This window comes from Cupressus sempervirens, chromosome 1 (assembly GCF_028749045.1).
Source record: "Cupressus sempervirens isolate cs-2001-9-10 chromosome 1, ASM2874904v1, whole genome shotgun sequence".
NCBI lineage: Eukaryota > Viridiplantae > Streptophyta > Pinopsida > Cupressales > Cupressaceae > Cupressus > Cupressus sempervirens.
The window spans coordinates 638,348,198-638,362,972 of record NC_143118.1 but is presented as its reverse complement, the minus strand read 5'-3'; the positions used below and the strand labels follow the sequence as shown (position 1 = coordinate 638,362,972).

General features: G+C 33.6%; 1 protein-coding gene across 1 annotated transcript in view; it reads left to right on the top strand.

Moving 5' to 3' along the window:
* LOC149579546 (uncharacterized) overlaps nucleotides 1-14,775 on the top strand; it is a 54,116-nt gene that overhangs the window by 19,568 nt on the left and 19,773 nt on the right. The window lies entirely within an intron of this gene.

Here is a 14,775-nt window from a genome sequence, read left to right as displayed (position 1 = left end):
ATATTTTATTTGTCATTAGTGACAACACTTATTCGATTCTAAATGATTACTGAGCTCATCACTCAGTCTATAGTGTATACCGAGCATTTAGTGGTTACCTTGTAGGTTCATCACTTAAGCAGTTCACACCGAGCATTCCTGAAGCTACCAAGTGAGTGTGTATTCTAGCAATTCAAAACAATCATTCCTAAAGCTACCAAGTGAGTGTGCAGTCTAGTAGTTCAAAATGATCATTCCTAAAGCTACTGAGTGAGTGTTCAGTCTAGCAGTGTCTACTAAGCCTACAATGTTCACTTAACTTCACAATGTCTACCAAGTCATCAGTTTGTGTGATGGAAGCCAATGTTTACCAAGTGAAATCAAGGTAAATGAAGAATTCATTTTTTATCGAGTGACACTATATCTAGTAAATCCCCAATGGTTACTGAGTCCCAAGCTACATTGTGCGATTAGTATGGACCAAGCTTCTACTTCTACTGAGTGCATGATGATGTTGAGTAATGTAGTGGATGTCGAGTATCAGAAGGTCACCAAGTTAGCTTGATGAACCTGAGTTTTCTACTATTTGGCTAACTCAGTATTATTTTTTTCACTTGTTTTTTGGCTAACCTTGTAATTGTAATTATTGGAATGGTACATATGTAATGTATTATATCATTTTCAATGTGTGTGTATCAAGAAATGGACATGTTATGCTTTGAAGAAGAGTAAATGAAAATTAGTAGCAGAGCAGAGTATTCAACAAGGTCTACAAGGAGTATTAAAGATTCATCAATCACAAGAGGTGATCTGTACTTCAAGGATCTAATCAATAATCAAGTTGTAAGTAGATCCACTATTTCATCATAACAAGTGAATCAGTTTTGTGAATCCTTTAATAGGGTAGACTTAACAGTCTCTGTATAAATCTTCTAACTGAGTGCATACTTCATTGCATGTTTGTAAATCCTCTAACAAGGTGGACCTAGCAGTCCTATTTGCTCCTAACAGGGTAGATCATCAGAAGTGATCAATGTAAGCCCTAATAGGCCAACTTTATACTGCAGTAGTAAAGTTTTGTGGGTATCATCCCCACCCCATTTTTACTTTCTATTTGGAAGGTTTTTGGGTTACCAAAATTCTATGTTCATGTGTTATAAATGTTTATCTTTCTCATGCATACAGTAGATTAGATGAATGAATGATGAATGGATTAAGTACTGAATTGATTTAAAGTTTTTGAGGTTACTAATTCACCCCTCCCCTCTCAATAACCTAGCTAGTCTTGATTATTTCCAAAAATTGGTATTAGAGCATTGTAGTTCTTAGGATAAAGTTTGACAGCCTGAGTAAAGATCCAAAGGAAAATGGAGAGATTCAAACTTGACAAAGCAATTCAAAATGAAAAGCTAGATCTGGAGATGACCATAGTTCAACTCAAGGAAGCAAAGGAACACTTTTCACAATCCCTAAAAAGAAGAAAGAAACTTGCAAATCAGATGAATGATCTCAAGTATGTTGAAGAAAAGATTGAAGACTTTTCCCCCTCATGCAGATGAAATGAAGCAAAAAAAGTCATCAAAGAACTCCTAGAAAAGAATGGATCTCTATAAAAAGAAGTAAAAATGCTAAGAAGAGAACAAGAAATTCAGTTAGCAAGGCTATGTGAAATCTTGGAACAAAGAAACAAATTGGACAATGAGACAAATGAAAGGATCTATGAAAATCAAAGTCTTATCAATCAACTATCCAATGCAAATGAAGAAATCATGAATCTAAGATCTGAAAATGAAAGCCTAAAGATTGATTCAATCACTGAAAGACAAACTAGTGAAAGTTTAGAAAATGACCTAAATGCTGAAAAGAGAATCAATGAGAGAATGATGAAGTCTCAACAAGATATGAATCAATTATATGAACAAAATGAGCAGAATCTTCATAGACAAAAAGGTAAAGCAGGACTTGGATATAATGAAGAAGGTGAATCTTCAAAACAAGGTGCCCAAAGGAATCAAAGACCTACTTGCAATCACTGTGGTAAGTTAGGTCATACATCAAACAAATGTTGGAGCAATGGAAAAGCAATATTCAATGGAAAATACTACAACTACAACTAGCATGGTCGCAAAGCTAATGAATGCAAGGAAAAACCAAAATTTGAAGGTAAATGTCACAAATGAAAGAAGCATGGTTACAAGGAATTCCAATGTAGATCCAAATCATTCAATCCAGTTGAACAACTTGTTAAAGCAATATTTGGATGGGATTACAATACATGGTGCAAATGTTATTATTGTGGAGAATATGGACACATTGGCAAAGACTGCTCAAGGCATCACTTGAGAAAAATAGATACAACTATAAGATGTTATACATGCACTAAACTTGGTCATATCACCAAGAATTGCATGAATATATGAAGAATTGAAGATGAAAAGAAAGCTAAAGTTGATAACATTCAAAAGTAGATGAGACAATAGTGGATTTCTAAATCTACCAAGCAGAACAGTTCAAATGATGGCCATGTCACTCAAGAAATGGGTGACTCCACCATTTCCAATTAGATTCATGAAGGAGGATCTGGAATTGTATCATCAAGCTATATCTAGAGTAGTTCCAAATGAAAGAAAGAAAAAGATCCAATCAGTATTTCAGATACAAAGGGTCATAAGAAATCAGGTCGTACTGAGCAAGATCAATCATAGACTCAACCGAGCTAGATCTAGAGTAACAAAAGTTTTGTTTGATCACTGAGTCATAAGTTTCTACTGAGCAAGTGAGTGAATGATAGCCTGTCAAGCACTATGTCATCACAACTACTTTTGTACCAAGCATTAATGGTAGAACTTTCATCAAAAAGGGCAGAATTTGATTTCATTTCTCACCGCATTTTCAAAATTCTTAGAGCTAAGTGATTTTAGGTGCATCTAGGTGATTTCAAGCAATTTTAGAGTGAAGGATTTGTTCAAAAGATTTCTATCTTCTACTGAGCATCAATGGCATCTAGGAGTAGTAGTAGTAGCAAGGAGAAAAGAGGCTCAAAAATGTTGGTTAAGGGTGTGGAGTGGAAAGCACCAAATTTCAAGCTAGTTCCAACAATTACAGAGTTACTCAACCCCAATGGAGCTCAATCAAAAATTCCACCAAAAGTACTCTTTATCAATGATATTCATAAAAATTTCAAATGTTACGTTCAAGAGATTGGAAACCTAGAGATGGACAATGCCATAGAAGAAATGTGTGTTGATGGTTCACTAAAACTTGAGCATAAGCATCTAGAGACCAAAGGATCAACCCATATCTCGCATATGCCAAGGAATTTATAGATTAAGTGGATTAGGTACATCCTCATTCATGTACACAATGGTTAACTATGGTTAGAGCAGCCAATATTAATCACCAAGAAGATGATTCATAAGATTACTGGTCTCCCCATGCTAAGTAAAGAAAAAACTACCAAAACCCTAGCCGAATGGGATAGTAGAGGTTTCAAGGTTAGAACTATTTCTAACATTGAATTAAGGCTTTGCATTCACATCATTGCTCACAATATTTATAGCTCTAGTCATTTAAATAGTGTGCCTTGTGAGGCCGTGGATTTGGCATTCAAGATTGTGAAGAAAAATTTGGAATTTTATCTATCCAAGTTATTGTTAAAACAACTGAATGAGAATATGGAAAGCATTAGGACATCAAAGAAAACCCTTGAAAATTTGGTTCTTTATTAACATGTCTTTTCTTCTATGTACAAAAAGTCTTTCCATCCAAAGGATCCATTATGTGGAGAAAAGATATTCCTATTCTATATATCAGATAAATGAGTTTGTAGCAAAAATGGGTGTAAACTTTGATAGTATCATGGATAATTATTTTGAAGATTTCAAGGAAAGGATGAATAATAGGTTTCAAATTCCACCAAAATTGGTTGAAGACTACAAAGATGATGTATTCTTTATGGTTGACTATGATAGAGTATACATTCAGGCAGTCAGGCCCCAAGTTGCATGGGTGAAACCTCTTCCCTATGAAGTCAATATTGATGAAACTAGGGATATTATTGAAGCACTGGTGAATGAGCTAGTAGATCCAAAGCAATCCACTTTTTGAACTTATGATGAGTCAAAGGCTAGAATTGACCTTGAAATCAAGCTACCTCAGGCTATCAACAAAGGCAAGAGGAAGGTAGCCAAATTGAAAACTGCAACTGGCCTTCTCATGCTTACCCAAGGAAAAAGAGAAGATGAAGAAGAATTAGAAAATGAAGATAAATATGAGAAAGAGGTAGATCCAGTCAAGAAGTAGGGCAAGGTAATCATTACCAAGCCACCCAAAGCCTCCATAGCTATGTTTACTAGAAGATCAAAGAAGAAAGGAGGTAGTTAAGTTATATTCAGTAAGCCCCCTCTCACCTTCCAAGACAGATTGAAACAAATGGAAGAAGGTGTAGGCATCTCAAACTTGAAGGCTTTAAAGTATTAAACTAGAATTGATGTCGAGAAGATGCAGATTGAGGAACTTGTACTCAACAAAATGGGAAAATGGAAGTATTCTCCAGACTAGATAGTCCCTCAGATTTCAAAAGAACTATTAGAAAGATTGAAACCAAGATGGGAATCATTTGTACAAATAACTAAAGATATTTATGAACAAACTTTGAAGAAGTTATTGCCAAATCTTACAGATACAGAAGTAAAGGCAGTAATGAAGATCAATGAAGGAAGAATGATGATTAGATTCCATACATGTTTGATTTTAATCAAAGATATTGAGCATGTTGTTAATGTTGCAACAAACATGTGGAAGGGAATTTATCATCTGCATAAGCCCAGTGATGATCTTGTAGAAATTAAGGATGATGAAAGTGACAAAGAGGATGAGGAAGATGATAATACTCCCTTGGTCACAGTAACTAATGAAGATATGCAAGAATTGATGAAGGATAAGGAAGAAGAGGAGAAGGAGGAAGAATCAGTGGAGGAAGAAAAGGATGAGGATGATCTAGTTAGGATAGTAGTAGAAGCAATTGCATCTCTTCCTCACTCTCCACCAAATACTGTCACATCTGCGGAGATAGCTTCTACTAGTGAGATTGTAAGCACAATAGCAACATCAATTACTCAATCTTCACCAGTCTCCTCCTAGCTCAAGGTATCTACAATAGAAGTATCAAGCACTTCATCTACCGAGCTGTCTATTACCTCTTCAGCTCCTGAGTTAGCTCCCTCTACTCCTACATCATTAGCATGTTCTACAATCTTTTCTTCTGTAGCTCCAATTGAATCAATTTTTGTTCTAGCTAGTTCTTCAATTGTAAATATTCCAGCTTGTACATTACCTATTGGTACATCATTTTTGGGAGGCACATCAATTTTGGATATAGTTAGCACCTCTCTTAGTTTTTCTCTAGTTTGACTAGTTCAAGTTTTTTCTGCTAGTCCAACTTCATCAACTATTATTTTTGTTTCTAAATCCAATGAAGTAAGCACTAAAGTAAAACCAAAGACTCCACTAAAACTTCTTCTTATAGGCAAGGCAATTGATGAGGATATAGACTTGGACAAGGAAATTTTTATACCTAAGATAGATCTAGATACTACCATAGTTGATGAAATGAGACTAGTCAGTCAACTTTTAGAGCAAAGAGCAAGGTAGAAACAACTCAAAGATGAGAGAGATAGAGAATTCACTATAATTGAAAGTGCTAAAAATATAATTGCTAAGGCAATAGGTGTTGATGTGGATTCATCTCAACACATTTTTTTACAATTAGAAGAGGTCATACATAAGTTCAATGAGGACACTTCTGGCCAAGAGAAGCTTATAGAAAAGTCAAAGAAAAAGTTTGACAATAAAGTGCTTGAGCATATTGCTTAGCAAATAGCCATTAAGTAGATAGAACTTTCTACAATTTTGGCTAATCTTGAAAATTCTTTTACAAATGTAACATCCATTTTTACCAAGCTATGTGATGTTACCGAGTAAAAAAAGGAAACAAAGGTAAAATTGAATAAAATTGATGAGGATCTGAAGGCCAGTGCTCAAAAGTTGCAACTTGAAACTATTTCAAGCTCTGCACATCACATAAAGATCAGATTCCTATTAGACATGTAGTCAGAACTATTTAGAGAGGAAGCAAGGATCCGGTCTACACTAACAGACATCCAGAGCATGATCCTTCCTATCATGGACACAATGCAGAAGCACATTGCTTATTCCAAAACATTGATCCATGATAACAATTTTGCAGTTGCAGATCATAAGATTGAACTCTCAATAGAAGTCCAGGTTGCACTTCATATCTGTATAATTTTGCAAAAGAACTAGGATAAGACATTACCTCTTATTCTTAAGGTACATTATGAGTTTCTCTCACATTTTGGTGTATTTGTATAAGTATGATTACCATTGGCATTATTGTCAAAAAGGAGGAGATAGAGATATCTATGAGAAAGACATGTAATATTTCTATATACACTCAGTATGTTATTATGCGTAATATGATATGTACATTGTATGGGGGAGATTTGTACAAATGTATTCACAATAGATCTACAAAGAAAAATTTTGAAAAAAAAAAATCAAAAATCAATATCAGCATGTCAGTGTACATAAGTTATGGCTAATAAGTGCTTTTTTCACTAATGCCAAAGGAGGAGATTGTTGGCATTATATTGTATTTGTCATTAGTGAAAATACTTATTCAATTCTAAATGATTACTGAGCTCAGCACTCAGTCTACATTGTATATCAAGCACTCAATGGTTACCTTGTAGGTTCATCACTTAAGTAGTTCACACTGAGCATTCGTGAAGCTACCGAGTGAGTGTGTAGTCCAGCAGTGTCTACCGAGCCTAAAATGTTCACCAAGCTTCACAGTGTCTACCAAGTCATCATTTTATGTGATGGAAGCCAGTGTTTACCAAGTGATGGATGTGTAGTGTTTACCAAGTGAAATCAAGGTAAATGAAGGATTCATTTTTTTACCAAGTGACACTGTATCTACTGAGTCTCCAATGGTTACTAAGTTCCGAGCTACATTGTGTGATTATTATGGACCGAGCTTCTACTTATACCAAGTGCATGATGATGTCAAGTAATGTAGTGGATCTTGAGTATCAGAAGGTCACCAAGTCAACTTGAAGAACTTGAGTTTTCTACTATTTGGCTAACTTAGTAATATTTTGTTCACTTGTGTTTTGGCTAACCTTGTCATTATAATTATTGGAATGGTATATATGTAATGTATTATATAATTTTCAATGTGTGTGTACCAAGAAATGGACATGTTATGCTTTGAAGAAGAGTAAATGCAAATTAGCAGTAGAGTAGAGTATTCAACAAGGTCTACAAGGAGTAGTAAAGATTCATTAGCCATAAGAGGTTATCTTTACTCCAAGGATCTAATAAAAAATCAAGTTGTAAGTAGATCCACTATTTCATCCTAATAGGTGAATCAATTTTGTAAATCCTTTAACAGGGTAGACTTAACAGTCTATGTATAAATCTCCTAACAGAGTGCATACTTCATTGAATGTTTATAAATCTTCTAACAAAGTGGACCTAGCAGTCCTATTTTCTCTTAATAGGGAAAATCATTAGAAGTGATCAATGTAAGCCCTAATAGGCCCACCTTATATTGTAGCAGCAATTTTTTGTGTGTATCATCCCCACCCCAGTTTTACTTTCAATTTGGAAGGTTTCTGGGTCACCAAAATTTTGTGTTCATGTGTTATAAATGTTTATCTTTCTCATGCATATAGTAGATTAGATGAATGAATGATGAATGGATTAAGTACTGAATTGATTTAAAGTTTTTGAGGTTACTAATTCACCCTTCTCATCTGAGTAACCTAGCTAGTCTTGATTATTTCCAACAGCGTAAACCAGCACAAGTAGCAACTGACTTCAATTATTAGATCCAAACCAATGCATTGATTGAAATCCCATCTAAAGATAATGCATTGACCTAGAACAACAAAAGACAAGAATGTTACCAAGTAGCATAAAAACTTGATAGATTCTTCTATAGTGGCCACCTTCAACAAATATCTCCAAAATAACCTTGAAAAGCATCCCTTTTTCAAGTTCTAATCACGTCCCTATTTTCCTAAGATTGGAATATGGAGATACACCTAAAATGATTCCTTTTAGAGTGGAACAAATATGGTTCAAAGATGAAAATATTTTGGACCAATTAGAACTTTGGTGGAACAATACTAAAGTTGAGGGATCTAGGATGTTTAAAGTAGTCAAAAAACTTAAAATGATCAAACTTAACTTAATACAATGGAACAAACATCATTTTGGAAACATCTTTGAACTAAAATGAGATACTGAAGAATATTTAGAAAACATCAACCAGGAAGTAATGAAAAATGGTATGGATGAAATATATATACCCAAGAAATAAACATAAGACTAAAATTGGAAGATATTTTGGAAAAAGACAAAATATACTAATGACAAAAATCAAGCAAAGATTGGATTAGAGAAGGGGACAAGAATACCAAATTTTTTCATAACTACACCAAGGTCAAAAGATCGATCAGTAGTATAACCAAAATCCATTCAAAAGGGGGCCAATTCTTGGAGGCAAAAGAGGAAATATCTAGAGAAACCCTTGATTATTTTAAAATCATTTTAAATGAATACTCATCTTATAAAGACCGATCAAAATTTCTGAAAACCATTCCCAAGATTATAAGTGATAAGGAAAAAAAGTTTCTAATGAATAAAATCTCTGAAGATGAAGTAACAAAGGTCCTTTTTAATATGAATCTAGACAAAGTCCCAAGACCAGATGGCTTTTCAACTTTCATTTTTTAGAAATGTTGGCATTTCATGGGGGAGGAAATCATAGAGGCTTTAGAAAGTATGAGGAATTATGGAGGTATAATCAAAGAAATCAACCATACCTTCCTAGTGCTCATTCCAAAATTTCACCATTGTAAGGACTTTAGTGACTTTAGACCTATTGACCTCTACAATACCCTCTACAAAATCTTAACCAAAACTTTAGCATCAAGACTCTAAATGATCCTCCCTTTGCTCATAAATGAGAAACAATCTAGACTTGTCCAAGGTAGATTGATCTGTGATGGTATGATCATTTCCCAAGAAACAAATCACTTGCTAAAATTAAGTAAAAAGCTAGGAATGCTTATCAAACTTGACATTAGTAAGGCTTATGAGAAAGTAAACTAGAGATTTTTGTGTAAATGCCTTTAGGCCTTTGGGTTTACAAAGTCTAGGATTAACTTAAGTTTTGAATGTATTTCTAAACCAAAATTCTTGGTTCCCAATAGCGCTACCCTAGAGGGCTTCTTCTCTCCTTCTAGTGTAATTAGATAGGGGGATCCTATCTCCCCCTTTCTTTTTGTTTTACTTTCAGAAACACTTGTTAGGTCTCTTAAACAAAAAAATGTTGGAATCTTCCCTTAAAGGGCTCAAGATTGCCAATAGTAAGAAGTCAAAAACTCATCAAAAAAAATTTCATGACACCTTACTCTACAGTGAAGCAAGTGAAAAGGAGTTTGATATAATTAATTCTACACTTATAGATTATACAAAGGTATCTGGAAAAGAAATCAATAGAGTGCAATCTAAAATTTTCTTTTTTAATGCAGAGGAAGTAACTCAAAAGAGGATTAGGTCCATCCTTAATATTTCAATGAGCTCCCTTCCTTACAAATATCTAGGTTTCTAATTAAGTGATTCCTGTAATAAAGCTAAATTATGGGAACTCTTATTAGGTAAAATTAAAAAGAAGATTCAATCATGGAAAGGGAAATGAATCTCTAGAAGAAAGAATTACTATGCTAAAATTAGTACTATCTAGCATACCTATTTATCAATTATCACTACAAAACCCCCCTACCTACTTAGAAAATTTATTGAACAAATCCCTTAAAGATTGTTTCTCACAAGTAGCTAATAACAAAAAGAAATTCAACCTAATGGCTTGGAATAAAATTTTCCAAGATAAGGAGGAAGCTGGCTTTGGAATTCAAAATATAAAACTCCAAGCTCTTGGTTTAGGAGCTAAATTGATTTGAAGGATGATCTAAAACCCTAAACTTTCTTGGGTGAGGTCTCTCTCAGACAAATATTTGAACTCCTCTGACCCTCTAAGTATCCTTAGAACTATACCCCCCTCTCAAGGCTCAATTGTATGGAATTTCATGTTGAAATACTAACATATTATTTTCAACAAAGTAACATGGGAAGTAAAAAATCATAAGGAGGTTAGATTTTGGATAGATTCTTGGGAAGGATTTCAACCCCTATGAAAAATTGAAAAATTAACCAAGGCTATAACTCTTCTATTACAAACAATTGAAATCTTCTTAGTAGATTATTGGGAAGAAGATTTATCCATAACTAAAGGATGAAAATGTAATAACTTGGACATTTATGACATTCTAATTGAAGAACTCTCCATTTTAAAAGCTCCCTTATCACTGAGATCCTTTACCCTTTCATCATCCAAGGATAAACTTGTATGTACCAAATCTTATATAGGAGAATATAAATCTAAATATGGATACAAGTATTTATCCAAAATCAAATCAAATACCTTGAAACTCTTACCAACAGATCTATGCTAGAATTCTTTATGCCTACTTAAAGCAAGAACCTTTTCATGGCTAGAAATACAAAATAAAATTCTTACTGCTAATAAATTAAAAAGGATGGTTTCTGAAGGACCATCTAAATTTCCATTATGCAATATGGCCAAAGAGGATCCTAACAATGTCCTCTTACATTGCAATTTCTCCCATGCCATCTTGACTTGGTTTTATTAAAAAAAAAAACTTATCTATGGTTCTACATGAATCTATCTTAAAACACTTCTTAACATGGTCAAAATTCCACTACAATAATATTTTCAAAGGATTTTGGATAATCTCACCTTCAATCACATTTTGGTAAATATGGAAAGAGAGAAATAGATGAATTTTTAAGAATTAGGCTATGTCAACTGATATAGTTATCCTTAAAATTGAACTTAAATAATTGAAACTTTGAATAGCAAATTAAATGAAACTAGTGATAGTATGACATCATAGGATTGATCTATGAGAAATAGTTGGATAGGCTTCAAGATCCTTCCCTTTAATGGAAAAGGTGGCAATTCTAGTCAAATATTAAGAAGAACTTGTGTTTGGACCCCCCCCCCCCCCCCCCCGAATGATGGGTGGGTTAAACTTAATTTTGATGGGGCCTCTAGAGGCAATCCCAGTCTAGCTAGAATTAGTTGCTACATTAGGAATAGTTTAGGAAGAACATTAGTGTAAAGATCGATGAAAATCGAGTTGACCATAAACAATGTTGCATAATTGAAAGATTTAATAGATAGCTTCTCACTTTGTTCCCAACTCAATTTAAAAAATGTGGCCATTGAAGGAGACTATGCAATATTTATCAATGCCTTGCATAATAGATCTAACCCTAATTGGAAGTTGAGTAGCTTTCTTAACCTTGGCTTGGACCTTATTTCAAAACTTGAAAGGATCACTATTAACCACATATATAGGGAAGGAAACACCTTAGTGAATGATCTTGCCAGTAAAGGTATTGATGGTTCTGAGACATTGTATTGGTTTAACATTTAGGAATTTCCTTGCAAATGATCATTGGGCTTACCTATGATATATTGATAGTATTAGTTGGTGAATCAAGGAATGGAAGGCAATAACTTTATACTCATAATAGAATTGAAACAAATTATGATAGGTTAATATTTAGGCTCAAATTAAAGTATAGTCTTAAGAAAAAATATTGTTTCATTTTAAGAAGCAATTATTAGAAATACATCCAAAATGAGAAGCTCTTTTAATGCCCATGTGGTTTCTAGGAATTTTGATAGGTTACTATTTTTCTTTCATTGTAACTTTAGTTGATAAAGAAAAAATGAAATAATGGGTATTTTAGCCTATTAATCTAGTTAATTTTACTAAGATTACATCCTTAGTTAAGCTAAGTATAGACTCTAAATTTTGAATACATTGTAATGGTAAAACAACGATCTGAGAAGGTTGAGGATAAGAATATTGTTACAACATAATATCATGATACCCTATTAAATCTTGGAATAGATGATAAAACTTATTTACTAATGTTTAGTAAACTGATGATTGGGACTATATGAAATTTACCTGTATATGCTTAATGTTTTAGCTTTGAAATATGCTTGGAAAAGTGGTTAAATTAAACTAGGTTCGTATAATAATCATTTACTAAGAGCTTTGTTATGAAGAGTTTTATAATTAGTTGTTTTGTATTAATCCTTCCCTCTATTCCCTTTCTCACAGTTTTGATTACTAATCTCCTACTGGAAGTTAGTGGTTTTTTTTTGTAATGCAAATACTCAGTACAATATTTTTTCCTTGCGGCACTTCAAGTGAGCATGCTTGAAACCTTGACCTTGCAAGTACTAGTTTTACTTTTTAATAGAATTTTCTTTGTAATCAATGGTTTTAACCCCATGTATAAATCTGATGAAGAGAGCTTCATATATATTAGGGAAAGCCCCTTTTAAATCTATATAATATAAGACTTTGGTCCCAGGATAGACTGTAGGTTTTCTTTCTTTGTTCTTTCTTACTAGTGCTCATTTGAATGGAGTAATCTATAATTTATTATTTATTCATATAATATAATACAAAGACTTTGGTCATTTACTGATAACTGTAGACACCTAAAAACCTTTAGAAAATAAAGTATTTTTATTTTCTGAAAAAATCTCTGATGACATCATCATTAATTAATTAATTAATTAATTTTTATGCCATTAAATCCCTTTATCTTAATTAAAAATATTTAATTAAGGAATCCCTCCCAAAAATGTTTAAATCTTATTTAAACATTATTTCCTTATTTATTAATTATTTAATTAATAAATTGACCAAAAATCCCAAAATAAATAATTTATTTATTTTTTTCCCAAAAGTTGGTCAATTTCCTTAAGACCAATAACCTCTTCCAAAATCTTCTAATCTTTCTTTAATTTCGATTAAAGGCTAATCTCATCATTTCCTACCCCTAATCCCAACTCAAAATATTTAATCAAGATTAAATATTAATCCTCATGTTTATTAAAAATATTTTAATAAATATCTCCTCAACCCAAACCCTTGAAATAAATAAAACTTTATTTATTTCATAAAATCTTATCCTAGGAAGTTCTAGACTCTTCTAGAAAGTCTTCATCCTCATCCAAAGCCTAGACTCTTCTAGAAGATTTCTTTAACCCTAATCCTAATCCCCTCCTAACCTTGTCACATTCCCTAAACATGGGTTAAGACTTGCTAACTCAAGGCAAAGTTAACAAATATCTCCTCCTTCACCCACCCTCATTAATTGCAATCCACTTTCCATCCACTTGTCTAGTCCTAAGCCATCTCTAACCCTTCCTCTAATCATTTTTACAACCCTAAGCAAGCTTAAAACCTCCCTAAACCCTCAAATTCGAATTTCATGGTATCTCTCACAAATATCTTCAACCACAAAACTTTATAAAGCCCACAAAGTCATAAATGTTCTTACAAAGCACTTATGAAGGGTCTTTATGAAGATTTTATCCCTTGAGCCTCCTTTGTTGACTCATCCTTCCCCTTTCCTCCATCCTCTCACCATGTGACATGTGTCACTCCTTGATTGGTTGTAAGGAAGCACAATCCATGTGCTCTCCTCTCATGTAATCTAAGCCCTCCATGAGCTTTTTCCCATCCTTGCATCTTAGCCCTCAATCCCTCAATCCTCTTGCCTATAAATTGGATCCTTCCCCTTTGCAAAATAACACAATCCATGAAGTAAAGTTATAATGCTATTTTGAGAGCCAAATCCATACTAAAGCCATCTATCCACACCAAAAATCCACAATCATCTATTGAAGCCTTTGGAAGCATATTGAGCATACATCCTATCCATTTAGATAAAGCTACTCAACAAGAGAGCTTCTTATTGAGAGAGTCCATTAATGGCTCATATTCTCAATTGAGAGCTCATCTTAGTCTATCTTGAAGTTTATGAATTTTGTTTAGTTTGTAGAAGCTTTATTTAAATTTGGTTTCTATTAGCATACTAACATTGCTCATATAGAATAACAATAAAGAAGAAAATAATGAATATGGTTGTATGAGTAAATAAATAAGGCCATGATAAGGTAGAGAAGCCAAGTGATGATTCCAACCACCATCTCCACCACTAGGAGAGCAATGGTGCAAAGCTTGCAAGCATGGTGTGTGAGAGCAATAGGCAGATGAGTTGTGCCCCTGCCGGTAGCCCCTGGGTGGAGTGTGATTTGCAGACATGTCAAGAGGCACTTTGGCAATCATACAAGGAGCATTACCCAATGATTGAGTAGCTCCTGAAGGTGAGCCACCTCTAGGGCCACCTTATTGGCTAGGACTTGAATCTACATCATTACATTATTACAAATGCATGCTTTAGTGTACATAGAAATATTTATATCAAGAAAATTATGAGCGAAAAGAACACAATTCCTACATTTCCACAAAGTAAACAAAATTTCCATCCTAAAAGTATGCCAGATCTGGGTAAATTGTATAGGGAACCTAGGGGAATGACCCAAAATAACCATATGCTAAGAGAAATGTTTAGGTGAAAACACCTTGAAAAAAAATGAATCTAGTGTGAATAGTTGATCAGGTTGGCAGTAAAAAGATAGAAAAATAATAAAATTCTTCGGTTTTTTCTATGTCTCAGTAAATTGCATTTTTGAAGGCCTTCAGAGCATTTCTGGGACAATCTTCCTCGAGGACATCCTGGTTC